The sequence below is a fragment of the Heterodontus francisci genome, chromosome 13, assembly GCF_036365525.1.
Source record: "Heterodontus francisci isolate sHetFra1 chromosome 13, sHetFra1.hap1, whole genome shotgun sequence".
NCBI lineage: Eukaryota > Metazoa > Chordata > Chondrichthyes > Heterodontiformes > Heterodontidae > Heterodontus > Heterodontus francisci.
In genome coordinates, this window is record NC_090383.1 from 95,505,633 (window position 1) to 95,532,813 (window position 27,181).

Genomic DNA, 27,181 nt, shown 5'->3' on the forward strand with positions numbered 1-27,181 from the left:
CATGGGGGAGGGGGGGGGGGGGTTCATAGTACCTCTTCAGCATATTCACATGACATACGCTTTGACTCTTTCATCTGTCTGGGATATTAACTACATAGTTCACATCACGGAGTTTCCTTTTGATACAGTATGGCACACTAAACCTAGCTTTCAATGATTCACAGGCAAAGGCAACAAGATTAGCACCTTATCTTCAGGCTTAAAACTACGTGCCTTAGCTATTCTTGTGCTTGTGCTTTCATCACCTGCTGAGAAGCCTTGAGATGTTCTCTGGCCATCACACAAGTGTTTGAGAACTCTGACACTGTCAGAGGGTAGTTTCCTCCTTCTGTGCCTAAAATCGCTCCTAATGAGTTTAAGCGGGCCCCTAATCTCATGCCCACCGACCAATTCGAAGGAACTGAAACCAGCAGACCAACAGGTGTGTCCCTGTTACAAATAACAAAAATTATATCCCTTTGCTCAAATCTTGGGGATACTCAAAACAATAAGCCCAAATCATACTCTTTAGGGTTTGGTGTTACCTCTCCCTAGCAACTTGGGACTGCGGATGACTTGAGCTACTTCTTTCCTAAATTACATGTGACCTCCTGAAATACGAACGTACGAATTCGGAGCAGTAGGCCACTTGGCCCCTCGAGCCTGCTCCGCCATTCAATAAGATCGTGGTGTTCTGATTGTAACCACGATTCCACTTTCCCGCCTACCCCCAAAAACCATTCATTCACCTCCTTGCTCATCAAGAATCTACCAACCTCTGCCTTAAAAATATTTAAAGACTCTGCTTCCACTGTCTTTTGAGGAAGAGTTCCAAAGACTCACGACCCTCTGAGAGAAAAAATGTCTCATCTCAGTCTTAAAAAGGCGACCACTTATTTTAAAACAGTGAACCCGAATGTGAAATTTGAACCCTGGTCAGACTGAATTTCTTTTGGCAACCCATAGCTAGTGACAAACTGGACCAACTGCAAAATCACATCTTTCACCGTGATCTTCTTCAATGGTACTGCCTCTGGAAATCAAGTGGACAAATCCAGGATGGTAAGGAGACACTTATGATCCAACTTAGTTACAGGTAAGGGTCCAGCACAATCCACCAGAACCCTACGGAATAGTCCATCAAATGTAGGTATCAAAATTAATGGGACTAGCTTAATCAAAGGCTGTGGTTTCCCAAACATCTGACATATGTAACATGTCTTACAGATTCCCTGTACACCTTCGGCCGGTAAAAAAATGTGCCAAATAAACTGCAACTGGAATGTCATAAGCAATTCTCAAAATTTCACTGCAGTAGCAAGGAGGGGTAACAACTTGATAGACTATATCCCAATCCTCATCAGCGAGCATCTGGGGAGGTCATAAAAATGTCATCCTTAACAAAATAACACTCAGGGATCTTTTCAGCCTCTGTCTCAGAACATGCCGTCTGAGACAAGCTCCTAAATCAGGGTCTGTCTGTTGTGCCTCAATCAAGGAAGATCCACTAAACAATTCCCCACTGTTAGCCTTGGAGCCTTTCACACAAACATCCCCATCCAAATCCTTGAAAAATACTTCAGCCAACCAAACACCCAAATTGTCCTCCACAACAACTGAATTCATCTCATCTTGTTCAATCCTATGAGTCTGGGACCTAGTCACAACACAATTCAGAAGAGTGCAGGAAATTCTTCCTGCAAAACCTCAATTTCAACAGCCACAGCTGGCTTCACCGAAACCACTGGAGACGCCAATACCTTATCCCCAGCCAAGTCATTTCCCAGCAGAAAATCCACACCCTCGATCGGCAAACTAGGAACAACACCAATGCTAACAGGACCAGTGACCAAATCCCTTATATAGGGTTTATTTAAAATGTGAACAGGTAAATAGGTTCCATCAATCCCCTGAATTAACACCTTTGCATTCAGTGAACTACCGGGGAAGAAACTCATTTCACCTGCCAACATCAGTGACTGTACGGCCCCTGTATCTTTAAGGATAACAACTGACTTGCCTGCCTCACCAGATTGAAGTGCGGATACTTCACCCTCAAACAGAAAACTGCCACAGTTTTCTGCAACCTGATTCACTCATAACAGTGAATGTGGGAGAAACTACCTGCTTGTCGTGAATGTTACCCGCTAAGACAGTATTTCCTGAGGGAGACTGTACAAATACAACAGGCTTCTTTTTCCAATTCCAACACTCAGCCTTCACATGACCTTTCTTATGACAAAATAGCATGTTGGCCCCCTTGAACCAAACTTGTCCTCCGGACTTTCTCTTTTACTAACTTGAGGAGTTTCTGTGTCTTTACCTTTGCCATCTTTCTCAATAGAACAAGGTCTCTTTTCATCATCGAACTTCCTATCTTATTTATTTTTATTTATTTATTTAGAGATACAGCACTGAAACAGGCCCTTCAGCCCACCGAGTCTGTGCTGACCAACAACCACCCATTTATACTAATCCTACATTAATCCCATATTCCCTACCACATCCCCACCATTCTCCTACCACCTATTTACACTAGGGGCAATTTACAATGGCCAATTTACCTATCAACCTGCAAGTCTTTGGCTGTGGGAGGAAACCGGAGCACCCGGCGGAAACCCACGCGGTCACAGGGAGAACCTGCAAACTCCGCACAGGCAGTACCCAGAACTGAACCCAGGTCGCTGGAGCTGTGAGGCTGCGGTGCTAACCACTGCGCCGCCAAAATTCTCTCCAATTTCTCTGAAAAAGTTTCCAAATTGGGGCCTGTGACTACAGCTCATGAATCAATTCATAATCATCTGCCACTACTGAGGCTTCCCTTATTTTATGTTCTTCCCGGTGAGACCTTATTCCAGAAGGGACACTGTTTTTGAATTCTTCCATCAGAATCACTTTCCTAAGCCTCTCCAAGTCCTATGCAAATTCCACTATGTGTGGCCCTGTTTCCTTTTCAAATATCGGAACTTTTGTCTGTAGGTCCCTGGTACCACTCATAGGCATTGAGAACAGTAGTCATTACTTTGTCATAATCCCGTGAGTACTCTTCTGAAAGAGATGAGTATACCTCCAAAGCTTTCCTACGAAAACACTCTGTAGGAGCATTGACCATGATGATTTAGGCCAATCCAGATTCATGGCAATTTTCTCAAATGACACTAAGTACATTTCTACTCCCTCCTCACTAAATTTAGGTACCAAGAGTATATTCTTTGCTAAATCAAAATTACAAGGAGCTTGCTCTGGGTCAGCCTCACCATTTACCTCCAATTCAGGTCCACAGACTTTGAGCTTTTATCTTTGGCCTCCTTCTATACTGTAACTATGCAAAGATTCTTGGAGCTTGCAGTGCATAGATTGGCTGCCACTTTGCTACATTACAACAGTGACCACATTTCAAAAGTAATTCAATGGGTGTAAAGTGCTTTGGGATATTCCAAGGTCATGAAAGGCACTACATAAATCTAAGTCTTTCTTACGGGTTTAACCTTGCAGTTTGAGCATCACACTTGTAAATAATTTTTGCACCCTCTCTATTTGGCGACCAGACTGTGCACAGTACTCCAAGTGTGGTCTAACCAAGGTTCAACACAAGTTTAGCATAACATCTCTATTTTTTTAATTCCAACCTTTGAGAAATAACCCCTAGTGCTTGGCTGGTTTTTGTTATGGCCTTATTAACTTGCTTCACAACTTTTAATAATTTGTGTATTTGTACTCCCAGATCCCTTTACTCCTCTACCCAATTTCGATTCCTATTTTCCATGCAATATGTGAGCTCCTTAGTTTTCTTAACAAAACATAATACCACACACTTAACTATGTTGAAATTTATTTGCCAATTGTTTGTCCATTCAAGTTTATTAATGTCTTCTAGTAATTTGTTGCAGTCCTCCTCAGTGTTGACTATCCCTCCCAATTTTTTGTAACCCATAAATTTAGAAATTGTGTTTTTGATTCCAAAGTATAAATTGTGACCAACAGTGGTTCCAACACTGATCCTTGTGGGACCTCACTTTCCACATCCTGTCATTCTAAATAGTCATCCATTATCCCTACTGCGTTTTCTTTTAACCAGTTAGTTATCCATTCTGATAACTGTGCCCTGACTCTGGCTGCTCTGACCTTTTTCATGAGACTACTATATGGCATTTTGGAACTCTAAATGTATTACACCTTCTGAATTACCCTTGCCTACTCTTTGTCGCCTTTTCAAAGAATTTAATGTGATTGGTCAAGCAAAACTTTCCCTTTTGAAATCCATGTTGGCTATTCATTATTATATTTTTGGTCCTGGGACCTCAACCTTTCACCATATTACTATTTATTAATGACTTGGATGATGCTACATCATGGATGAGCTGGACATACAGCCAACCAAATCGGAACTCAGTGATGCCATTGATTCCCTAGTCAGCGGAAAAGCCCCTGGGAAGGACAGCATTACCCCTGAAATAATCAAGAGTGCCAAGCCTGCTATACTCTCAGCACTACATGAACTGCTATGCCTGTGCTGGGACGAGGGAGCAGTACCCCAGGACATGCGCGATGCCAACATCATCACCCTCTATAAAAACAAAGGTGACCGCGGTGACTGCAACAACTACCGTGGAATCTCCCTGCTCAGCATAGTGGGGAAAGTCTTTGCTCGAGTCGCTCTGAACAGGCTCCAGAAGCTGGCCGAGCGCGTCTACCCTGAGGCACAGTGTGGCTTTCGTGCAGAGAGATCGACTATTGACATGCTGTTCTCCCTTCGTCAGATACAGGAGAAATGCCGTGAACAACAGATGCCCCTCTACATTGCTTTCATTGATCTCACCAAAGCCTTTGACCTCGTCAGCAGACGTGGTCTCTTCAGACTACTAGAAAAGATCGGATGTCCACCAAAGCTACTAAGTATCATCACCTCATTCCATGACAATATGAAAGGCACAATTCAACATGGTGGCTCCTCATCAGAGCCCTTTCCTATCCTGAGTGGTGTGAAACAGGGCTGTGTTCTCGCACCCACACTTTTTGGGATTTTCTTCTCCCTGCTGCTTTCACATGCGTTCAAATCCTCTGAAGAAGGAATTTTCCTCCACACAAGATCAGGGGGCAGGTTGTTCAACCTTGCCCGTCTAAGAGCGAAGTCCAAAGTACGGAAAGTCCTCATCAGAGAACTCCTCTTTGCTGACGATGCTGCTTTAACATCTCACACTGAAGAATGCCTGCAGAGTCTCATCGACAGGTTTGCGTCTGCCTGCAATGAATTTGGCCTAACCATCAGCCTCAAGAAAACGAACATCATGGGGCAGGATGTCAGAAATGCTCCATCCATCAATATTGGCGACCACGCTCTGGAAGTGGTTCAAGAGTTCACCTACCTAGGCTCAACTATCACCAGTAACCTGTCTCTAGATGCAGAAATCAACAAGCGCATGGGTAAGGCTTCCACTGCTATGTTCAGACTGGCCAAGAGAGTGTGGGAAAATGGCGCACTGACACGGAACACAAAAGTCCGAGTGTATCAGGCCTGTGTCCTCAGTACCTTGCTCTACGGCAGCGAGGCCTGGACAACGTATGCCAGCCAAGAGCGACGTCTCAATTCATTCCATCTTCGCTGCCTTCGGAGAATACTTGGCATCAGGTGGCAGGACTATATCTCCAACACAGAAGTCCTTGAAGCGGCCAACATCCCCAGCTTATACACACTACTGAGTCAGCGGCGCTTGAGATGGCTTGGCCATGTGAGCCGCATGGAAGATGGCAGGATCCCCAAAGACACATTGTACAGCGAGCTCGCCACTGGTATCAGACCCACCGGCCGTCCATGTCTCCGTTATAAAGACGTCTGCAAACGCGACATGAAATCGTGTGACATTGATCACAAGTCGTGGGAGTCAGTTGCCAGCATTCGCCAGAGCTGGCGGGCAGCCATAAAGACAGGGCTAAATTGTGGCGAGTCGAAGAGACTTAGTAGTTGGCAGGAAAAAAGACAGAGGCGCAAGGGGAGAGCCAACTGTGCAACAGCCCCAACAAACAAATTTCTCTGCAGCACCTGTGGAAGAGCCTGTCACTCCAGAATTGGCCTTTATAGCCACTCCAGGCGCTGCTTCACAAACCACTGACCACCTCCAGGCGCGTATCCATTGTCTCTCGAAATAAGGAGGCCCAAAAGAAAGAATGACTTGGATGAAGGAACAGAGTTGTATATCCAAGTCTGCAGATGACACTAAGTTAGGAGGGTCAATAAGTGCTACAGATGGGAGCAGGGAGTTGCAGAAGGACACAGATTCAGGGAGGGAGCAAAACTATGACAGAGTTTCATGTGGGCAGGTGTGAGGTCATCCACTTGGCTTAAGTATAGAAGATTGAGGAGTAATCTGATTGAAGTATATAAGATTTGATAGAATAGATATGGAGAACTATTTCCACTGATGGGGGAAATCAAGAAGAGGGGAGCATATCTTGAAATTAGAGGTAGGCTCAGAAATCAGGAAGCACTTTTTCCAGAGTGTAGTAGAAATCTAGAACTCTCACCCCACAATTGGAGCTTTTGAGACTGAACTAGATCTTTGTTAGGCACGAGTAGCAAAGGATATGGAAAAAAGATGGGCAAATGGAGTTCAGGTGCACATCAGTCATGAAGAAGTTAAATGGCGGAGAATACCCGAAGGGCTGCTATTCCGAAGTGTATATGGAATGCAATAGTAAATTCAGATGTAGGAAATTAAATCAAGAGGCTCAAGGAATTAGAGAGTGAATTAGAAAGCAGGGAGGAAGAGACAGACAGGAGAGGGAGAAAAAACAGACTCCAACAGACTGAATTCAAAATCCTCATTATCAATTGCAAATCCTTCCATGGATATCAAAGTAACTTCTTCAGATTTACAAGGCCACCAAACCCCTTACAGTATTCTGACTGATGTCCTTTGCACTCTGACCCCCACCACACCCCTTCCCACCATTACTGGCAGAACCTTGGACCCACAATTTGGAACTCTTCCCAAAACCTCTCCACCAAGCTATATTTTCCCCATCTACAAAATGCTCATCAAAATGCATCTCTTCAACTAAGCCTTTGGTCAACTCCTCTAATTCCTTTTCTATCATTGTTTTGACTCAGTTTTAGCCAAGCAATTCGGCATGTTAAAAGTGTGATCCATGTGCAATTAGTTATAATATCAGAACTGAAGGCATTGGATACTGCAAAGGCTATGGGCCCTGACAACATTCCGGCACTAGTACTGGAGACCTGTGCTCCAGAACTTGCCGTGTCCCTAGCCAAGCTGTTTCAGTACAGCTATCTACCCAGCAATGTGGAAAAATTCCCACGTATGTCCTGTATACAAAAAGCAGGACAACTGCAACCCGGACAATTACCGCCTCATCAGTCTACACTCAATCATTAGTAAAGTGATGGAAGGTGTCGTTGACAGTGCAATCAAACGGCACTTGCTTAGCAATAACCTGCTCACTGACACTCAGTTTGGGCTCCGCCACAGCCACTCAGCTCCTGACCTCATTACAGCCTTGGTTCAAACTTGGACAAAAGAGCTGAACTCAAGAAATGAGGTGAGGTTAACTGCCCATGACATCAAGGCAGCATTTGACCAAGGATGGCATCAAGGAGCCCTAGCAAAACCGGAGTCAATGGGAATCAGGGGGAAAACACTCCGCTGGTTGGAATCGTATCTAGCGCAAAGAAAGATGGTTGTGGTTATTGGAGGTTAATCATCTCAGCTCCAGGACATCACTGCAGGAGTTCCTCAGGGTAGTGTCCTCGGCCCAACCATCTTCAGCTGCTTCATCAATGACCTTCCTTCAATTATAAGGTCAGAAGTGGGGATGTTCGCTGATGACTGCACAATGTTCAGCACCATTCGCAACTCCTCAGATACTGAAGCAGTCCGTGTAGAAATGCAGCAAGACCTGGACAATATCCAGGCTTAAGCTGATAAGTTGCAAGTAACATCCACACCACACAAGTGCCAGGCAATGACCATCCCCAACGAGAGAGAATCTAACCATCTCCCTTTGACATTCAATGGCATTACCATCGCTGAATCCCCCACTATCAACATCCTGAGGGTGACCATTGACCAGAAACTGAACTGGAGTAGCCATATAAATAACGTGGTTACAAGAGCAGGTCAGAGGCTAGAAATCCTGTGGCAAGTAACTCACCTCCTGACTTCCCAAAGCCTGTCCACCATCTACAAGGCACAAGTCAGGAGTGTGATGGAATACTCTCCACTTGCCTGGATTGGTGCAGCTCCAACAACACTCAAGAAGCTCGACACATCCAGGGCAAAGCAGCCCGCTTGATTTGCACCCCATGCACAAACATTCACTCCCTCCACCACCGACGCAGTGGCAGCAGTGTGTAGCATCTACAAGATGCACTGCAGCAACACACCAAGGCTTCTTAGACAGCACCTTCCAAACCCACGACCTCTACCCACCTAGAAGGTCAAGGGCAGCAGATGCATGGGAACACCACCTGCTTGTTCCCCTCCAAGCCACACACCATCCCAATTTGAAACTGTATCACCGTTCCTTCACTGTCGCTGGGTCAAAATCCTGGAAGTCCCTTCCTAACAGCACTGTGGGTGTACCTATCCCACATGGACTGCAGCGGTTCAAGAAGGCAGCTTATCACCACCTTCCCAAGGGCAATTAAGGATGAGCAATAAATGCTGGCCTGGCCAGTGATGCTCGCATCCCATGTACCAATAAAAAAAAATCAGAACTGAAACTTAAAGGATGGGCATGTATTGCTTCATTGGCTCCAATAACCTGGAGGTCTCACAGCTAGCATTTTAAAATGCCATTTTAAGACTATTGACAAGTGCCTTTTCTTTTCCCCTGGGTCTTAGTACATGCCACCAGTTTAAATGCGCTCAGTAAAAATGCTGCACTATCAGCAGCACAATCTTCATTGAATTTAAGTGTCTCTTGGAATGATGCAGAGTACAAGGGTTCATGCACTGCTAAGACCATGCTAAGTCACTTGTTGAATCAACTGTTCAGAATTTAAAACTGCATTTATACTTCAATAGCATCACAGATTTTGAGCCTGACCTGACTCAACGACAAAGGGCAGTGAGACTCCCCATCAGGTCAGGCCCTGATTTACCCCAGAATGTAAGCACGGATAGGAATCAAAACTTTCAACCAACACTACGATGGTATTCTATATGTATCCAAGTTTTGACTGTAACGGTGAATTAATATTCTCGAGTTTTGCTCCATTGCCCTTGGGGATTGGGACAAAATTTTATATTGCTTCTCCTTGTAGGTTTACTAACCTTTACTACTAGGCGGCCTCTTCCAAGAGATTTAGTGGTTGGGCAGAGTCCATGTAACGACTTGTGGTTTCTGCAGGAAATGAGCTTGACAGACAATTGACTTTTTCTCTTTCCATACATACTTTTTTTGCAAGTGCAAAGCCTCTTTGTTTTAATGTTTAATCAGTCAGTCAGTTGGGTGTTCATAACTGCTGAATGTCTTATCCAAACTTAAGTAACCTGGAGGACCAAATTTTCACACAACTATTACATTACTGCAAAATTAAAAAGGACTACAAAATCATCTTGTATTACTCAGAAGTGACCTAAACCCAATATTTAAATCTAAATAATACAAAAGACATAAAAGAGGCTGAAACCTCTGCAGCATACTACCCAAATATATAAGCTATCAATAATTTTCATTTCAAGTCTTACATAACTTTTGCATACCATTTTAAAAATCATACAAGACCTTTCAAGGTAATGCAAGAAAAGTGGAGTTTAAGCACATTACTGGATTACTGTGCAATGTAGGACTACAATGTAGATGTGCTATGAACTGAAGTTAAAGAAAATTCAAGCTACAGTTACTTAGTGATACCCAGTGTTTACTCAAAGAAACAGCACTTTTGAAGAGGCAGCCTTGCTGCTAGTGCTACCTTTTAAATAAGGAACAAAGAATCTGGTTATGCTGTTCCTACAACTGTAGTGTCACTTTCTGAATATCACCATTTTACTCTCACTGACCAAATTATGCTGGCCCCAGATAGCAGTAATTTGATACCCTCTGAAACTTATAGTATCATTACACAAGCACGCACTTAGACATTTGTCAGTATAAGCAGAACCACAAATGAAACTGGACCAACAAATTCATGTAACCACTTTAGTTACCTGCTCCAAGGAGGCAACAGAATGACCAAGAATCAATGTACTCCATGACACACATTGAGCTAATTCAAGGATGCTCTTTGCTCTACCCGTTAAGGTGGAATCAGCTTACCACTAATGCATTAAAAAGCATGGGTAAATTATGTACAGGCAAAAGGACAAGTATCTGAGTGCAATTTGGTTACTGTATACTAGATTCTGTGCACCAAATGTCTTCTAATGCATGACATACATATTCAAGTTTAAGGCATATTAAAAATATCCTTTCTACTGCTCCCACACCCCCACTTTTTAGGAGGGAAAAAAGAAAATATATTTTTTCTTGGATCTCCGAATAGTTTATTTTAAGCATTAAATGCTGTTATATCTGAACAAAACTAGTTTGCAAGAAAGCTGAATTGTCAGTATCTGCAGTCATTTGCCGTGGGATGGTGTACCAATTGTGTCATTTCTTGCCTTCCCACCTCTAAACTTTCTCCCTCAACACAGAGGCAAATATCACCCTGAAAAATAATGACATGTCCAAAGAAAAGTGCTGTCCATGCAGTAACTCAGTACAAAGCAATAGAAATGGCGTTCTAATAAATCAAAAAATATAAATTTCTCAAGATATTGTTGTATACCAACTCCAGATCAGAGAATTCTTACGAATTGGGATCCCTAGTTTGAAAACGATGCTGTCAACGCATCCTCTGCTGGAAGGAGCAGCTAATGCCAGGGCAGTTTCACAGGTATCAGCTATCTTCTGGCACCTTGCCCAAGCAACCATTCATCACATATGATCCTAAATGGTCAACATTAACACAGATAACACTCCTCCCATGATGAGAACTGCTGAGGCTATTTGTAGTGGTCATCGCTGCCCCAATAAGGATTAGCAAATTCAGCAGAGCGGAAGTGAACCTGGGACTTTCCTGGACTTGACAGCTGGGTATCACCATTTCAACTGCACGTAATTATTCATCTTCCTATTACCTATCTCACTTCAAACAGGCCAAACCAATTTTTAAGATATAAAGCAGTTTTTGGGACAGTAAATTTTATTCAATCAATATTGGCCTCACCCTCGCACGTCTGCGAACAATGTAGGGAAGGCAGTGGCGTAGTGGTATTGTCACTGCACTAATAACCCAGAGACCTGGGGACATGGGTTCAAATCCCATCACAGCAGAAGGTGGAATTTGAATTCAATTACTAAATCCGGAATTTAAAAAAAGCTAGTCTAATGATGGCCTTGAAACCATTGTTGATTAAAACAAAAATTATGTTTCTATAGATATAGCTCTTGGGGGGAAAGCAGGAACAGGTTACTGAGTTGGATGATCAGCCATGATCATAATGGGCAGAGCAGGCTCGAAGGGCCGAATGGCCTACCCCTGCTCCTATATTCTATGCTTCTATATTTCTAATGACTTTTTAGAAAGGTCCACATGCAGTGAAGGAGAATTGTAGTGGGTGGTGGGGGAGTGGGAGTAAAAATTAGACTGATAAAATAATGACGGAACCAGAAAATATACAAAGGCCTGATGTGATACAACAGAGGATGGGCTGGCAGAAGGCAGAGTGAACAGATATAAAGAAAGGATAATCAGTTAATAACTATGAAAAAACCGTGCTCTGGGCATGAGATTGCAGATTGTACTAGAAAACAAATTCTTTTGCTGCATATGGCCCACAGAACCTCAAAGATGCCCAGTTGGAAACTGTAACATCTATTCTTACCCTATTCCACTTAGCACGGTAGTAGATGGTGGATATCCACAGTATGTAAACGCGACTTGGTCTCTTCGAGGACTGTGCGGTGGTCACCCCCTACCAAAGCTTCCTTTGTACTTCAAAACCCAGCACAGGATTCAATTTTCTATCCTCGCCAGCACCTTTCTAAAACTAGATTCTGTACTTATTGTTGAACATTTGATGACACCGACCATGAAAAACAAACAGTGCTGCCCGCTGAATGCTGACATCTATGCTTGGAAACTGCATTGCTGCCTCGTGTCTGAAAGACCAGGCTATGTAACATGTATTCTGAAATTATACAATGGATTGCACATCAGGCAACATAAAGGTCTCTTAAACATAGCTTTTTCACAGCCAAACTTCCTTTTTAGATGCACGTTAACAGGTCAATTTGTGTTAATTCAACTTCCTACATCTATAATAATACGTGGTTTTTGTCTGTCCAGACTATTTTGATTGATCAGTATAAGGGTCTCAACTGTTGATGCATTTATTTGGTGGGCAGCGCCTGGCGAACACGAAGGCATATGGGGGACGTGAAGGACTGGAGCACGTGACACATGTGCGGCTGCCAACAGTTGGTCGCAGCTGCAATAGGCTGGGGTGGTTGGAGAACAAAAACAGAGGAAAGTAAGGGAGCCCAACAACAAAGTTACCCTGGCTGGAGAGATTGTTTCCACGAAGGATGGGGTGGGATTGATGGGAGGGATGAGGGATGGAAAGAGCAGGATGGGGATGGTGTGAGAGGGATGGCAGGGAGGGGAGAGGATGGCATGGCACAGAGGGGATAAGATGATGGAATTGGTTAAGTGTGGCAAAATGGTAGGGGACAATTATTTGATAAACTTAATATTCGAAAGCTATTCTTCGCACTAAAAATGAAGACTCACTAGATTTGAATGAAAAAGATTTGGAAAAGCTGTCAGATGAATTAAAAGATTACATCAGTGTTGATTCTATAGACAAAGATAATGATAACAGTGAATACCCTCGAGTTTCTACACACTAACTCCAAATGAGCATGCCACTGCACAAACTTAGACTCAAGGAAGAAGCAGTTATGAGGTTGCTATGAAACTTGAATTCAAAACAGGACTTTATCGTGGAACAAGACCGGCAGTTAGGAAACTGTTTTCTTTGATGATAGATGCATAAATTAAAACAGGCAGATTTCAAGGAAATACAGTATTTATTCCTTGTATAATATTGAGCCCCATTAGATGTAAACCTGCCTTTTCAACTCAGGAGAAAACAGTTCCCAATTAAACTTTTATATTCTATAACTACAATCAACAAGTCACAAGGCCAGAAGCTTGACAAAATTTGTATTTATATTCCCAGGCCTGTTTTTACACATGGATAGCTTTATGTAGCTTTTTCCAGAGTGAGAAGGTTTGAATCTGTTAAAGTCTTTGAATAACTAGAAATCCTGTATTTAAAGAAGTATGGTTATAATGAAGATACTAATTTGACCTTAAAAGTTTTGCAGGTCTCTCCTAGTTATATAGTAGTCTACAATATATTCTGTGTCCTGACAATTTATAAACATCATCAGCCGTATTTATTTTTATAAACATTATCAGCAGTCACACACATCCAGTGTATCCACAGCTGTCAATTCTAAAGCAGAAGATAAGAGTCTTCAGCAAAAAAAGGGAAATAGGTCATGAGCCAACTAAAAATTAAGGTACCAATATTACAAAAGGAGGTAAACAGAAAGTAAATTATATTTGCGAGCTATAAAGAGGGAGCCGGAACAGTTTTTTTTAGCTGCCCTAAAATTTATGCTGTTGTGTTAACAGATGTGTATCAATAAACTGGCAGGCAACAATCTTCACAAGCAACAAAACTCAGCAAGGGCTCAATACTATTACAAAAGGAACAAACACGTGACTTCCTCCTATCCTCTGATTAATATAGTACTCCATAAATGGAAGCTAATTGAGAAGAAAACTTTTTCCAAAGGATCTAAATAAATAGATACAAAGCCTTTTTAACTGAAGTAATCAAAGAACAGTACAGCACAGGAACAGGCCATTCGGCCCTCCAAGCCTGCGCCAATTTTGATGCCTGTCTAAACTAAAACCTTCTGCACTTCCGGGGACCGTATCCCTCTATTCCCATCCTATTCATCTATTTGTCGAGATGCCTCTTAAACGTCGCTATCGTACCTGCTTCCACCACCTCCCCTGGCAGCAAGTTCCAGGCACTCACCACCCTCTGTGTAAAGAACTTGCCTCGTACATCCCCTCTAAACTTTGCCCCTCGCACCTTAAACCTATGTCCCCTAGTAACTGACTCTTCCACCATGGGAAAAAGCTTCTGACTATCCACTCTGTCCATGCCACTCATAACTTTGTAAACCTCTATCATGTCACCCCTCCACCTCCGTCGTTCCGGTGAAAATAATCCGAGTTGATCCAACCTCTCCTCATAGCTAATGCCCTCCAGACCAAGCAACATCCTGGTAAACCTCTTCTGTACCCTCTCCAAAGCCTCCACATCCTTCTGGTAGTGTGGCGACCAGAACTGCACACAATATTCGAAGTGTGGCCTAACTAAAGTTCTGTACAGCTGCAGCATGACTTGCCAATTTTTATACTCTATGCCCCGACCGATGAAGGCAAGCATGCCGTATGCCTTCTTGACTACCTTATCCACCTGCGTTGCCACTTTCAGTGACCGGTGGACCTGTACGCCCAGATCTCTCTGCCTGTCAATACTCCTAAGGGTTCTGCCATTTACTGTATACTTCCCACCTGTATTAGATCTTCCAAAATGCATTACCTCACATTTGTCCGGATTAAACTCCATCTGCCATTTCTCCGCCCAAGTCTCCAACCGATCTATATCCTGCTGTATCCTCTGACAATCCTCATCACTATCCGCAACTCCACCAACCTTTGTGTCGTCCGCAAACTTAGTAATCAAACCAGCTACATTTTCCTCCAAATCATTTATAGATACTACAAACAGCAAAGGTCCCAGCACTGATCCCTGCAGAACACCACTAGTCACAGCCCTCCATTCAGAAAAGTACCTTTCCACTGCTACCTGTCTTCTATGACCGAGCCAGTTCTGTATGCATCATGCCAGCCCACCCCTGATCCCGTGTGACTTCACCTTTTGTACCAGTCTGCCATGAGGGACCTTGTCAAAGGCTTTACTGAAGTCCATTTAGTCAACAACCACTGCCCTTCCTTCATTAATCATCTTTGTCACTTCCTCAAAAAACTCAATCAAATTCGTGAGACACGACCTCCCCTTTACAAAACCATGCTGCCTCTCGCTAATAAGTCCATTTGTTTCCAAATGGGAGTAAATCCTGTCCCGAAGAATCCTCTCTAATAATTTCCCTACCACTGACGTAAGGCTCACCGGCCTATAATTTCCTGGATTATCCTTGCTACCCTTCTTAAACAAACATTGGCTATTCTCCAGTCCTCTGGGACCTCACCTATAGCCAACGAGGAGACAAAGATTTCTGTCAAGGCCCCAGCAATTTCTTCCCTTGCCTCCCTCAGTATTCTGGGGTAGATCCCATCAGGCCCTGGGGACTTATCTACCTTAATGCTTTGCAAGACACCCAACACCTCCTCCTTTTTGATAACGACATGACCCAGACTATCTGCACTCCCTTCCCTAGACTCATCATCCACCAAGTCCTTCTCTTTGGTGAATACTGATGCCAAGTACTCATTTAGTACCTCACCCATTTCCTCTGGCTCCACACATAGATTCCCTCCTCTGTCCTTGACTGGGCCAACCCTTTCCCTGGTTACCCTCTTGCTCTTTATATACGTATAAAAAGCCTTGGGATTCTCCTTAATCCTGTTTGCCAATGACTTTTCATGACCCCTTTTCAGCCCTCCTGACTCCTTGCTTAAGTTCCTTCCTACTGTCTTCATATTCCTCAAAGGATTCATCTGTTCCCAGCCTTCCAGCCCTTACGAATGCTTCCTTTTTCTTTTTGACTAGGCTCACAATATCCCGTGTTATCCAAGGCTCCCGAAACTTGCCAAACTGACGTTTGAAAGACTCCCACATGTCAGATGTTGATTTACCCTCAAACAGCCACTCCCAATCTAAATTCTTCAGTTCCTGCCTAATATTGTTATAATTAGCCTTCCCCCAATTTAGCACCTTCACCCGAGGACTACTCTTATTCTTATCCACAAGTACCTTAAAACTTATGGAATTATGGTCACTGTTCCCGAAATGCTCCCCCACTGAAACTTCGACCACCTGGCCGGGCTCATTCCCCAATACCAGGTCCAGTACGGCCCCATCCCTAGTTGGACTATCTACATATTGTTTCAAGAAGCCCTCCTGGATGCTCCTTACAAATTCTGCCCCATCCAAGCCCCTAGCACTAAGTGAGTACCAGTCAACATAGGGGAAGTTAAAATCACCCACCACTACAACCCTGTTACCTTTACATCTTACCAAAATCTGTCTACATATCTGCTCCTCTACCTCCCGCTGGCTGTTGGGAGGCCTGTAGTAAACCCCCAACATCGTGACTGCACCCTTCCTATTCCTGAGCTCCAACCATATTGCCTCAGTGCATGACCCCTCCGAGGTGTCCTCCCGCATTACAGCTGTAATCGCCAACGTTCTATTGTACCATTTTCATTGTTTACTGTAACACTATACTAAAAATATTATGTTTGGGATGATCCAGCTTTTTGGAATCCTAGTTTCAAAATGGTTATCTGGAATGACATTGGGATTTTCTGGCACATGCCCAAACCTGGAGGCCTGAAGCTTGTCTGAAATTGAGCCTCGGGCCTTAATGCATTAAGAGAGAGCGAGCTGCCTGGTGTACCTCATGAAGCATCCAGACAGCAGCCCTTAGGCAAGTCTTCACTTGGGCAGGAGGAGGAGGAACATTCCTGGTCTTCCTGTCTCCATGTGAACTTTTTTTTTAAACTTACTGTTCATTGATGGCTGCTCATTAGGTCACATTGATGGCAGGAAAAACTGAGTGGGCAGTTTAATTTCAGGAAGCAGTCCTAAAAACAGCAGCAGGCCCTTCACGTGCACATGTAAGTGGCTTAACAGCTGCTTTAGGTAGCCGCCTGTAAAAATGGCCCGATCCAATATGGGGTCAAACATATTTCAAGTGTCTATGGGGCATGGGAAACAGTCCTGCAAATCTGGTCCTTTTTGCCCCATTTTCCACCCAGAAATTAGTGCAACATGGTCCTATTTCTATTCAATAAGTCAGAAGAAGTTTTTAGTTTTAGAGTCATAGAGAGATACAGCACTGAAACAGGCCCTTGAGCCCACCAAGTCTGTGCCGACCAACAACCACCCATTTATACTAATCCTACATTAACCCCATATTCCCTACCGGAGCACCCAGCGGAAACCCACACGGTTACCGGGAGAACTTGCAAACTCCACACAGGCAGTACCTACAACTGAACTCGGGTTGCTGGATCTGTGAGGCCACGGTGCTAACCACTGCGCCACTATGCCGCCCCCAATGTGGCCTCCAGTGGCCAGAGATTGAAGTTTACAACACCTGTCAGGTGTAGCTCAGTTGGTAGCACTCACACCTCTGAGTTAGAAGGTTGTTGGTTCACGTCTCACCAGGCCTTGAGCACAAAACTCAGGGTTCACAATCCAGTGCAGTATTGAGGGAGTGCTGCACTGTTAGAGGTGCCCCATATGCCCTCTCAGCAGACATAAAAGATCCCATGGCACTATTTCAAAGAAGAGTAGAGGAGTTACCCTGGTGTCCTGGCCAATATTTATCCTTCAATCAACATCACAATAAACAGATTATCTGGACATTATCACATTGCTGTCTCTGGGAACTTGCTGTGTACAAAGTGGCTGCCACATTTCCTATATTACAACAGTGACTACACTTCAAAAGTACTTCATTGGCTTTAAAACACTTTGAAACGTTCTTTGGACATGAATGGCACTACATCAATACAAATCATTCTTTTTCTGTACCAGAATGTGCCTGAAGGACTTGGGATATGTTGCAGATGTCCATAGAGTTCCCAATTTCAGCTAAATTACTGTCTTGATGGAAAATTCAGAGTGAGTGCTCATGCTCACTGCTTACTCAATGGCCCAAAGTACCATGGCAGAATTCAAACATGGTCAACCCACTCCCTCCCTCCCTCCCTCAGATGGCACATGACCTAAAAAGGACCACGCCAATATCATTACAAATATATTTGATTCTTCAAGTTATTTTGGAAATCACGCCATTAAAGCAACAGCCCCATTTTAGTGCATGAAAATTCAGTTTCCGTCTATGATTTCTATCCTTAAAAGTTGTACAAGATTAACATTTCCTTTGTACAGCAAAAACCCAATATAGGAATCAAATTAGCCTAAATTTAAGGTCCAGGGAAACTGAAACAATTCATGAAAGAGGACGAAGTAAGTAACATTTAAAACATATATATTCCATTTATCAGAGCCAACTCTTCCGAAGTGTGCTTATGAACAAAGGGTCTATTTTCCCTCAAATCGAAGGAAAAGGCTAGTAAAGCTCTACTACTCTAAGAATGAACTTGCATTAAAATACCTTTCGTGACCTCAGGCCAAACCGCTTCACAGCCAATGAAGTATTTTTGAGGTGTATTCTAAGTCACTATTGTAGGAAAATGTAACAGTCAATTTGTACACAGCAGGGCTCCACAAACGGCAATGAGATTAATGCCAAGATAATATGATGCTGGCTGAGGGACAAATAACGGCCCCAACACTGGAAGAAATTTCCTATTCTTCCAATAGTGGTATGGGATTATTTATGTCGACTTGAGATGGGGCCCCAATTTAACATCTCAACCATAACACAGTTCTGACAGTGTAGCACTCCCTCAGTACAACATGGACAAGATTATGTGCTTAAATCTTGAACCCACTGCCTTCTGAATTAGAGGTGACAATGCTACCACAGAAGCAGGGCTGACAACTATTTACTGTAAACAATTCATCTCTGATAGACAACAGACAGCTCTGAGATAGAGACCAACTGTCATTTATTTGGCAAGCCTCTGCTCCATCAGACCACAACAGATGTTGTGTTCCCATCAATTTAATTCAAATTAAGTTTACTGACAAAAATAAAAACGTTCAGCCCAAAAATTCTTCCCATAAATTCTATCATTTTACACATCCATTTCACGCCACACAATGTTTGACAGTCGTTTATACATTGGACAGATGAATTGGTTTCCTATGTACGTGAAACTAAATAAAAAACACATCAAACGGTAAATACGAAGTTGATTATCCAAATGTAATCATAAATCAGCATCTTCTGTGGAAGAGAATTTAAGAAATGCAAATTTAGTACTGCAAGTATATTAGCAATATATATATATATGAAAGCTTCTCCAACTCAAACCATGGACCATTCCACACCAAAGGGCATCAAACAAAGTATTTTATTCCATATTTAAGGTTGCACTGGAGGCTTCAGGAGCTGGAACATTCAAAATGAGCACTGCAATCTCTGATGACTCATCCACAAAGATCCATAATATGCAGCAGTTAGCTTATTGTTTGCTACCCTTTGAATTTAAACCCTGCTTCTCGTCAACACCAAACATAATTCAGTATTTTAAACTGCATACAAAATTCGATCTGACCTGTAAGCCACATAGATATACTGAAATGTTCAAAAAGAGCACCTAACACCAAAATATATCTTGTTTCACTGCTTTTATGCATTACATTTTATCTTCTTCTGATGTGCAGGACACACAGCAAGTCAATAGCCAGACTCAATCTGGTTGGTTCCTGGTGTTTAGAAGTATAATGGCAGGGAGCGAGGCCTGGACAACGTATGTCAGCCAAGAGCGACGTCTCAATTCATTCCATCTTCGCTGCCTTCGGAGAATACTTGGCATCAGGTGGCAGGACTATATCTCCAACATAGAAGTCCTTGAAGCGGCCAACACCCCCAGCTTATACACACTACTGAGTCAGCGGCGCTTGAGATGGCTTGGCCATGTGAGCCGCATGGAAGATGGCAGGATCCCCAAAGACACATTGTACAGCGAGCTCGCCACTGGTATCAGACCCACCGGCCGTCCATGTCTCCGTTATAAAGACGTCTGCAAACGTGACATGAAATCGTGTGACATTGATCACAAGTCGTGGGAGTCAGTTGCCAGCATTCGCCAGAGCTGGCGGGCAGCCATAAAGACAGGGCTAAATTGTGGCGAGTCGAAGAGACTTAGTAGTTGGCAGGAAAAAAGACAGAGGCGCAAGGGGAGAGCCAACTGTGCAACAGCCCCAACAAACAAATTTCTCTGCAGCACCTGTGGAAGAGCCTGTCACTCCAGAATTGGCCTTTATAGCCACTCCAGGCGCTGCTTCACAAACCACTGACCACCTCCAGGCGCGTATCCATTGTCTCTCGAGATAAGGAGGCCCAAAAGAAGAAAAAAAAAGAGGCAGGGGGTTAACAGTTAGTAGCACTAAACAGCAGTGTGTATTATGGCTCCTGGACACTGGGAGATGGGGTTTGGCTCAATGGAGGACTCCAGAAGTCTGGCAGCAGTGGGTCACAGTTTCAAAAGAATTGCATTATTATTGAGAGGCGGCTCAGTCTGTCAGCAGTGGAGGTGCCTAGGATTTTGCAGCAATGGAATAATTGTGAGATGCCCTTTGGACTTCATGAACTCTGTTGGTCGGGGGGGGGGGGGTGGGAGTGACGGGGACGGTCAGGATCAGGGCCATAACTTGGGAGTGTTCGAGGGTTTGGGAGTACTGGAAAGGAGTGGGGGGGGGGGGGGCGGGGGGGGGAGGGTGTTGCCAGGCAGGATCTGGTAGCAGGGAGATAGTGAAGAAGTGAATCATCATTCCCCTCCATCAGAATGCCAAACCTACCACCCAAGGAATCATCTTGAAGCCTGGATCAAAAAAATTGTTACACTCGGTACACTCAGTACCCAAATATTCCTGTCAACCCACAGGTGCAGTACAATAAAAGTTTTGCAGGACAACCTCACCAAACATAAAGCTCTCCACAAAGCATGGCCTACAAACCGGATAGCTGTCTTTTTTTTTTTAGGGGCGTCTCCCTCTGAGGTTTCAGTGGTCAAATCCCTGGTCAGTAATGATTCCTTGTAGGTTTACTCTGCAAGTCCATTTCAGTGGTGTATAGATTCCTCCGTGAGCGTGTAGCTCTCTTTATAGCATCGGGGGTGTGGGGAAGGGGTGGCTTGGGATAAAGGAATTAGTTAATTATACTAATTTGACTACAAGTATTTTGCGGGAAGGATGGAATGGCATGGGAGGAAAAGGATACGCTGATGGAATTGTTTAAATATACTAATTTGACAGCAAATATTTTGCAGGTCTCTGCAAGTATATAATAAATGTTCAGTCCTCATTTTTATAATAATTAATGTTCTGTGCTATTGCCCACAGAAGATAATGACCATGTGCAGCCATCACATAAAGTGAGGTTACGGGGCAGGGGACAATTGGGCCAAGGTACATAAATGTAATCCAGGTCTCATTTTAGAATCACATGGTTTATCCTTATTATAGTATTTGATACAAACTATGCACAAAATATATTTTATCATATTGTACATGCTACCTAACATCTTTTTCCATTTCAAATTCCTATGTCCACACATATAATAGATGCTACCTATGTAAACACTCCCACCTCCTCGTCTCCTACATAGCTTTCAACCACTCCATCCTTCACCATCGCCTCTTCACCATAAATCACATCCAGGGACCACCCTCACAAGATTGAACAATTCCCAACATCGTCATGAAATCTACAGCAATGTCGTCTTCGCCCATTCCCACATGGTCTCATCCAGAGTACCTCAATTACCCAGGCATGCCAGCCCCAGCGTCTCATAAATCAAGAGATAAGCTCTTAAAAATCAAGAGCTTTAGTATCAAAATTATGAGTTGCTTTTTATTCCAAACATAAACTAAAACAGATTGACAGTTGGTTTATAAACCTCATTAGCGGCTTATTTAATCTCCAACAAGTCAGAACCCTTTACAAAAACTATATTGCTGCATCTGGAAATGCTTTACAAAACCTTTATAAAAATCTGTCCTGCTATTCCCATATGTGTTAAAAAAGGAACTGCCCTCCCACCATTGTACAATGATACAGCACAGGTGGTGACCATTTGGCTCATCATACTTGTGCCAGTTTTTTGATAGAGCTATCCAATTAGTGCCACTCCCTGTTCTTTTCACATCGCTCTGTAAACTTTTTTGTTTCAAGTATTTATCCAATTCTCTTTTGAAGGTTTTTAATTGCATCTGCTTCCACCAGCCTTTCAGGAAGTGCATTCCAGATCATGATCATAATTCATGATACAGAAATGAATAGAAGGGCAAGGGTTAGATGAAATAAGATGGAAGGAGACTCATGGGAAACAAACACCAACATGTACCAGTTTGGCTGAATGGCTTGTTTCTATGCTGTAAGTCCTACGCAGTACTGCCCCTCCAACAGCGCCACATGCCTTAGGTACTGCCCCTCCGACAATGCCGTGCACCCTTGGTACTGCCCTGGAGTGTTTGACCAGACTTTGGGTTCATGTTTCTGGAGTTGGACTTGAACCCACAACATTCTGAGACTCAGACTCTGAGGGTGAGTGTCGTCTGTGAGCATGTGAGAGTGCAAGTATGGGTATGTCAATATTGAATGAGGACAAGATCAGGCATGGAGGTGATGTTCCTCATGGTCAAATGTCAAAGCCAAAACTCACCCAACCCCATCTTCACAGATGAAAATCTGGTGAGGGCAGCCGGTACCCTTGAGGCTGACCCCAGCACCCTGAGAAAAGGAGAGGTGAGGTGTCATGGAGAGTAAGCGGGCAACACAGGTCAAGGGATGGCGAGGTGATGTTACATGACCCTAGCATTCCATCTCTTCCAAGAATCAGCCCCTTCCAGGTCAAGACTCAAGCAGCCGAACGACCCCCGCCTCACTCACAAGTTGTTCCATCCTGCTGTGAGGGCCGCTGCAACAGCCAGCAGTTGCTAGGGTGTAACCATGGTGATTGAGGCCTGAGGGTAGCCCAAAGCCTGTATAGTGTGCATGCGGAGGAGCTCAACTACTGCAACTTGGAGATCAGTAATTGTCAACCATCAAGACCTGGACCCCAAATCCAGCCCAAGGCATCCATTTCTATATATCCCTTGCCAGCAGCAGCCATTGATAAAGGTAAGCTAATTTACCCCTTAGTATTTACCTGGAACCATGAGAGATCAGCCAAGCTCCACGGCACTCCACTGGCCACTATAACATGATCCATCCAGGGGAATAGCAGGTGAGAACAGCTTATGAAAGATCTGATTTTGAATGGGAGTGAGGCTTAATTTTATTTAGTAACCATGTTTCTTGCAGTAAACTTGCAAGAGCTGGCATGTCTGACATATACACACTGGCAGCATGAAGCTGTATCACTCCATCACCCTCAACCACCTCAATGTTATCACTATTTGTTCAACACCAAGTCAAGCCAAAATCATTGACATTGCTCCCGAACCCACCTCTGTTCCAGCTACTTACTCAAATTGAAAATTATGATACATGACCTCAGTATCCTAATGAAACATAAGCCCATTTCAAATCCCATATTCTACCCAGCACAAGACCACTTACTTTAACTTCTGCAACATTTAGCTCAGCTCCACTGCCAATGAAACTCTCATTCATTTTTTTGTCACCACCAAACTCAACTTTTCTAACACCTTTCTCATCAGTCTCCAGCGCTCCACCCTAAAGTACAGTTTGTCAAAAATGTTGCCAATCACATCCTATCCCACACAAATTTCCACTCATTCACAAACTCAATCTTTTCCCAACTCCATCACATCATTGTCCTTTTACTTCAGCTTTGTGTTCATTCATTCTCTCTCTCCACCCCAACATTGATGACACAAATATCAGCCATGGTCCTAAAACTTCCTCCCTTAACCCTTCATCAAGCTTGCGACTTCTCTTCTGCTTTAAAAGTTTTTTCATCTTGCTTCCAGCCATCACTCCGAATTCACCTATGAATGCTTGGCACCCAATTTCCCTGAAGCACTTTGGGGCATTTTCAACATTAAAGATGCTATCTAAGCTGTTCGTATTCTTCAGGTGTCACAGCATCACCTTCACTACCACCAAGAGGCAATAAAGGGTTGCAGCCCCAAAATGACCTAAAACAAAAAAAATACAGGAGTTAGAACCTCAATAAAAGCTCCACTGAAGTGCTGAAAGGGTCCCAATACATGAGATCCTCAAAAACTCCCCTGGTATCCCAAAGCCAAATACAATGAAGCAACTTGCATACACATTATGATAGAAAATGGCATCAGATAGGCAAGTAACTTCATCTCTGACTCTACTGAAATAAACAAAGTTTACAAACTACGACACCTCATTCTATATATCCAAGAACCAGGATATGGCTACAAGATTGCACAATGTTCATCACCATTTGCACTTCTCAGATACTCTGTGTCCACATACAGCAAGACCTGGATAACATTCAGGCTTGAGCTGATAAATGGCAAGTAACATTTGCACCACACAAGTGCCAGGCAATGATCATCAACAAAAGAGAATCTAGCCATCTCCCCTTGACATTCAATGGCATTACCATTGCTGAATCCCCCACGATCAACGTCCTGGGGGTTACCATTGACCAGAAACTGAACTGGACGAGCCACAAAAGCACTTTGGCTGCAAGAGCAGGTCAGAGACTGGGAATTCTGTGGCGAGGAACTCACCTCCTGACTCCATCAAAGCCTGTCCACTACCTACAAGGCACAAGGCAGGAGTGTGATGAAATACTCTCCACTTGCCTGGAGGTGTGCTGCTCCAACAACACTCAAGAAGCTCGACACCAACCAGGACAAAGCTGGGCTGAGAACACTACCCTGAGAAACTCTGCAGCAATGTCCTAGGGCTTAGATGTTTGGTCTCTAACAACCACAACCGTGTTCCTTTGTACGAGATATGACTCCAACCCAATGGAGAGCTTTCCCCTGACTCCCATTGACTTGAATTTTGCTAGGGCTCCTTGATGCCACATTCAGTCAAATGCTGCCTTGATGTCAAGGCAGTCACTCACCTCACCTCACCTCTGGAATTCAGCTCTTTTGTCCATGTTTGGACCAAGGCTGTAATGAAGTCTGAAGCCGATTGCCCCTGGCGGAACCCAAACTGAGCATCAGTGAGCTGGTTATTGCTGTATAACTGCCACTTGACAGCACTGTCGACGACGCTTTCCATCATTTTACTGATGATTGAGAGTAGAACAATGGGGTGGTAATTGGTCGTGTCCTGCTTTTTAAGGACAGGATATACCTGGACAATTGTCCACATTGTCAGGTAAATGCCAGTGTTGTAGCTGTACTGGAACAGCTTGACTAGAGGCACAGCTAGTTCGACAGTACAAGTCCTCTGTACTACTGCCAGGATGTTGTTGGGGCCTTTAACCTTTCCTGTATCAAATGTCTTCAGCCGTTTATTGTTATCACGTGCAGCGAATCAAACTGGCTGACAACTGGCATCTGTGATGCTGGGGGCCTCAGGAAAAGGCCAAGATGGATTTTTTTTGTATTCATTCATGGGATGTGAGCGTCACTGGCTATGCCAGCGTTCATTGTCCATGCCTAATTGCCCTTGAGAAGGTGGTGGTGAGCTGCCTTCTTGAACTGCTGCAGTCCATGTGAGGTAAGTACACCCACAGTGCTGTTAGGAAGGAAAGAAGTTCCAGGATTTTGACCCAGCGACAGTGAAGGAACGGCGATATAGTTCCAAGCCAGGATGGTGTGTGACTTGGAAAGGAACTTGCAGGTGGTGATGTTCCCATGCATCTGCTACTCTTGTCCTCCGAGGTGGTAGAGGTCGCAGGTTTGGAAGGATCATCCACTCAGCAATTCTGGCTGAACATGGTTGCAAATGCTTCAGCCTTGTCTTTTGCACTAACATGTTGGGCTCCCACATCACTGAGGATGGGATGTTAGTGCAGCCTCCTCCTCCAGTTAGTTAATTGTTCACCACCATTCACGACTGGATGCAGCAGGATTGCAGAGCTTTGATCTGATCCATTGGCTGTGGGATCACTTAGCTCTGTCTCGAAGAAGCTGCTTCCACTATTTAGCATGCATGTAGTCCTGTGTTGTAGCTTTACAAGGTTGGCACCTCATTTTTAGATATGCCTGGTGCTGCTCCTGGCATGCTCTCCTGCACTCCTTATAAGAACATAAGAAATAGGAGTAGGAGTAGGCCATTCGGCCCCTCAAACCTGCCCCACAATTCAATAAGATCATGGCTGATCTGCCCCAGACCTCAACTCCTCTTTCGTGCCAGCTCCTCATAGCCCTCAAGTCCCCGATATTACAAAAATCTATCTACCTCCTCTTTAAATACTTTCAGCGATCTAGCCTCCACAATTCTCTCGGGTAGAGAATTCCAGACATGACCCTCAAGAGAAAAAATTCCTTCGCATTTCAGTTTTAAATGAGTGTCCCCTTATTCTATAACGATGTCTCCTAGTTCGAGATTCCCCCACTGGCAGAAACATCTTCTCAACATCTACCCTGTCAAGCCCCCTCAGAATCTTGTACGTTTCAATAAGATCACCCCTCTTGCTGTGTGGAGTTTGCAAGTTCTCCCTGTGTCTGCGTGGGTTTCCTCCGGGTGCTCCGGTTTCCTCCCACATGCCAAAGACTTGCAGGTTGATAGGTTAATTGGCCATTAGCAATTGCCCCTAGTATAGGTAGGTGGTAGGGAAATATAGGGACAGGTGGGGATGTGGTAGGAATATGGGATTAGTGTAGGATTAGTATAAATGGGTGGTTGATGGTCGGCACAGACTCGGTGGGCCGAAGGGCCTGTTTCAGTGCTGTATCTCTAAACTAAAATTCTTCTAAACTCTAGTGAATAAAGGCCTAACCTGATTAGCCTTTCTTGATAAGTCAACCCCTTCATCCCAGGAATCAGCCTAGCGAATCTCTTTTGAACTGCCTCCAATGCCAGTATATCCTTTCTTAAATACGGGACCAAAACTGTACACGGTACTCCAGGTGCGGCCTCACTAACTCCCTGTACAGTTGCAACAAGACTTTCCTATTTTTAAACTCCACACCCCGAGCAATAAAGGCCAAAATTCCACTTACCTTCTTAATTACTTGCTGCACCTGCATGCTAACTTTTTGTGTTTCATGCACAAGAACACCCAGATCCCTCTGTGCTACACTTTTTTGAAGTCTCTCTCCATTTAAATAGTCTGCCTTTTGATTCTTCCTACCAAAGTGCATGACTTCAC

General features: G+C 43.9%; 1 protein-coding gene across 4 annotated transcripts in view; it reads right to left on the reverse strand.

The window, feature by feature from the left end:
* The window catches only part of ppm1ba (protein phosphatase, Mg2+/Mn2+ dependent, 1Ba), a 181,373-nt gene that overhangs the window by 141,437 nt on the left and 12,755 nt on the right, over positions 1–27,181 (reverse strand). The window lies entirely within an intron of this gene.